This window comes from Daphnia pulex, chromosome 12 (assembly GCF_021134715.1).
Source record: "Daphnia pulex isolate KAP4 chromosome 12, ASM2113471v1".
NCBI lineage: Eukaryota > Metazoa > Arthropoda > Branchiopoda > Diplostraca > Daphniidae > Daphnia > Daphnia pulex.
This window is the reverse complement of record NC_060028.1, coordinates 5820451-5824059: the sequence shown is the minus strand read 5'-3', so window position 1 is coordinate 5824059 and position 3609 is coordinate 5820451. Positions and strand designations below refer to the sequence as shown.

The 3609-nt window shown below is 43.7% G+C and overlaps 1 long non-coding RNA gene across 1 annotated transcript; it reads right to left on the bottom strand.

Annotated features, from left to right (window-relative positions):
- Positions 1-632: 632 nt before the first annotated feature.
- Positions 633-3274, bottom strand: LOC124208652. The gene is made up of 4 exons (XR_006880541.1): positions 2550-3274; positions 2193-2443; positions 1950-2111; positions 633-1884 (listed from the first exon to the last, which is right to left on the bottom strand). It is a non-coding gene; the product is annotated as an uncharacterized LOC124208652 (long non-coding RNA).
- Between the last annotated feature and the right edge of the window lie 335 nt (positions 3275-3609).

Genomic DNA, 3609 nt, shown 5'->3' with positions numbered 1-3609 from the left:
ATTCACGAAAAAGGGTGCATGCTGCTCGCGAGCAGCTTTCGTTGCGTGTCTAGTCGCTTATATAGATTTCCGTCTTGCTGGGCAAGAATGCAAAAGCTGCCAAGCTCAATAACTATGACTCGACAACGGGATGATCGGCACGTTCTCGCCCGTGTTGCGCTGCTGATCTGACACAACATACAACGAAAAAAAATAACCGTCGTCTCGGTTGTCTTACTACGTTGATTAGGTTTGCGAGTTCAACTGTTTTGTATTCTTGACTTTCGTCTTGACTTTTTTTTTCTCCAGTTCAAACTTTGAGGTTATCGATAGCTTTGAGGTTAATTATTCACCGGCGCCGTGAATAGCAAAACGGTTGTCATCACCACTCTGAGCTCAAACTCTGCCAGTTTGGAACACAACGGGTGGCCAGACTTTTACTGGAAACCAAAGGAAAAAAATAATCTGACATTCCCAATTGTTTTCTTTACTTTTTTCCCTTTTTTAGAGTTTGACAGCATGATACGGCTATCTTCAACGAAGGAAGAGACTGCAACAAAAAGAAAAAAAATTCTTTCGTTCAAGTACTCTATTCCATTTTGGACTCGGCACATATCAGTAAATATTTTACGGTGGTCGACTCGTCCAACTTTTCCATTTTTTTTTAAATTGAATAGCGCGCGTTTCTAAGGATTCGATTTTCCGGTGAATTTATTTTCGCACCATCTCATTTTCAAAATTCGGGCTAAAAAACAAAAGAAGTTTTCATTTAGATTTAAAATTTTTTTTTTCTAAAAAATACAAAAAAAAAACGAAAAAGACAATGCTTCATTTGGTTATTTGGACGTGATAAATCACAACCTTGTTTCCTTTTACCCCCTTCTTCCCGATGTGCTGTGTCTTGAGCGTACAGAGCGGGAAGAGCACGCCAACCTGAGCTATAACAACAACAAAAAGAGAAAAGCCATGAAAATGGTTTTGGAGAATGTAACAAACGACCGGGCGGCGGCAATGCAACAAATTCCCGCGTTAAGGCATCTTTCGTGTTGGCAATTTGTTTGGACGTATCTCTTCTCTACCTCTCCGTTGTTTTCGGCGCTCACGCACACACACACACACAACTGGAATTTGCATGTCCTTCGGTATAAGGCTCTTTTCTCGTCTCCGATGCAACACACCAGCATTTCGTGTGAGCCCCCAGCCCTATCGCGTGTCAGGCTTCAATGGCTCATCGATCCGGTGTTGTTGCTGTTGTTGTTGTTGTTGGCTTTTCTCAATTCCTCAACCCGTCATTTCGGGGGTGTCGTTGTCACTGATCCGTTGCAAATCGACAAGGAATGATCAAGCACTTCTCTCTTCAAAATCCATTCTATATGTCCACGAAGCCCTGAATGGAGATGGAAGTCGATTTATTTTTCTCTTTTTGTGGCTGGGCCAGTGCTGGCCGGGCTCTAGCTCTCGGCTGCGTATAAAGTATGTGTCAGGCCCTAGGAAATGATTCGATGAAGCAATGTCAACAATCAACATTTTCCGAGACGTCATATCGCATATTCACTGGAAGGAAGGCCGCGACTTTTTGAACACCTTTGAGATGATGACGAATGGCGCCCAGACTTGATTGCTGTCGTTTGTTGTCGACGTCCCGCTGATTGTCGCAGCTTGCGGGCCGGCCGCGCTGCGCTGCGCTGTCACCCGCAACCCGTTGCCAATTCGGACGAATCCCCGAGAAAAATGACATCAGTCAGTTAACCAAAAAGTCGAGTGGGACACACAAAGTGAAATCGTATAGGTTTGTGTTGTACATATAAAGCACACGTCTTATTGTCGATGTTTGATTACCAATAGGCCGGCAACAAAGCCATTAAATGTTGTGTGTCTTGATGATAGGAGTTGGTTGATTGTTAGCTGTAGAGTATCACATTTTTAGGAAAAAAATAAATAAATGAAAGAATATATTATATACGACCGACCGAAACGCCAAAGGTGTCGAATGCGACCGCTGTGTCGTTTTCATCTCGCCGACATGAAAAGCCTGGAAGCAGCAAAGAGCAGCTCGGCGAAGGAATGTGATTTTTTTTTGGTTGTTTGTGTTGTCACCCTCTCTGTTGAAGTGTTATTAATAGTTTGGACTGCTGGATGATGCAGAAGAGAGAGAGAGAGAGAGAGAATTCAATTTACTTTCAATGGAAAATCAACAGACGATTGTTAGATACCTTGGGAGTCTACTTGATTTAGTCTGTGTATATATTTATTATAAAGTGCTATTGTGCGATGTGTGTGCATGCCGTATACCGTATGCTCTTTCGCACGACTACTACTCCAACTTTTTTTTCTTTTCTTCTCCGGACGTTGCTGCTGCTCCTGCTGCTCTGCCCACGCACGAACGCACCGACATGACTGCCGATGAGATGTTTCGTCATCATTTTTTATTCAGATACCGTTATCATCTTGATTCTTTCTTTACCTGTAAGAAAAAACCGTTCAATATCTTCAACGGACGTCAACCTTCTACACCGGAAAGTGTCAATTCTTTCTTTTTTTTTCTACTTCTTTTTCTTGTACGTATGTACCATCTATCACGAAGATTGCGTCGATGGTTCTTGACATGTATATCCACGAAGCGATGCTGCACAGACTGTGTTCTCCATTTTTCTAAAGTGCTTTTTCCGCTTTTTCCCCCTTGCAGAAAATTGAGACGGTCTGAAACTCTGAATGCGCCTTTGAGTCGCAGAATAGGGGTGGCAGTGACGCAATAGGTGAGCGTGAAGGTTTCGTTCGCATGTGTCTGTGCCACGCACCGCGGAGGTCGACAGATAAAAAAAAGGAAAGAAAAAAAAAAGCAGCGCTATAGCGCGTCTACCCGCAACCGAATAGGAAATTGAATCAACCCGATGGGAAATCCACAGGTGCAAGCGTCGCCGCCGCGAGTGGGCTGATTTCGCAGCGTGAGCGCCACACCACACACACACACATACACACAGCACCCACTATTCCACTAGGCCATTGTGCAGCAGGGCACTCGATTATTATGCGGCGATAAATAAGAATAAGAGAAAAGACACACGAGAAAAAAAAATATCTATACCATAGCAGTCCGTGTTGGATGTAAATAGTAAATACCTATACTGCTATGTTGTGTGCTGTGTGTTGTGCGTATAGTCCCGACTGCGAGGCCTCTGGTGTGCCACATGCCCTTGGTTGGGATTGTTGTGTGCGCAGGCACCGAGTTGGGGGTCCTTGTGGGCAATCACAACTGCCACCCGCGGGAAACACGGCGATAAATATCAAGGTTCAATTATGCATAGAGATATAATACCTATTCGGAAAACCCGTCCATATGCGCAGCATAGAACCAGTCAAACACTACAGTACACACACACACAGAAAAACATATACACATACATATTATACACACATATACACACACACAAGGAGACGAAACATTCACCTGCCATCGTCTATATACTTCGTCTCTCTCCCGACCGCATACAGCCACGGGCCCGACGACCGGCGTGTGACGCTTTTCTTTCAACCCGGCCATTTTTCTTTTTTTCCGGTGATTTTAGATATGTGTATATTTAATTTTCGTTTCATGTTTTCCCTTTTTTTGTTTTTAATTTCAGTCAACTT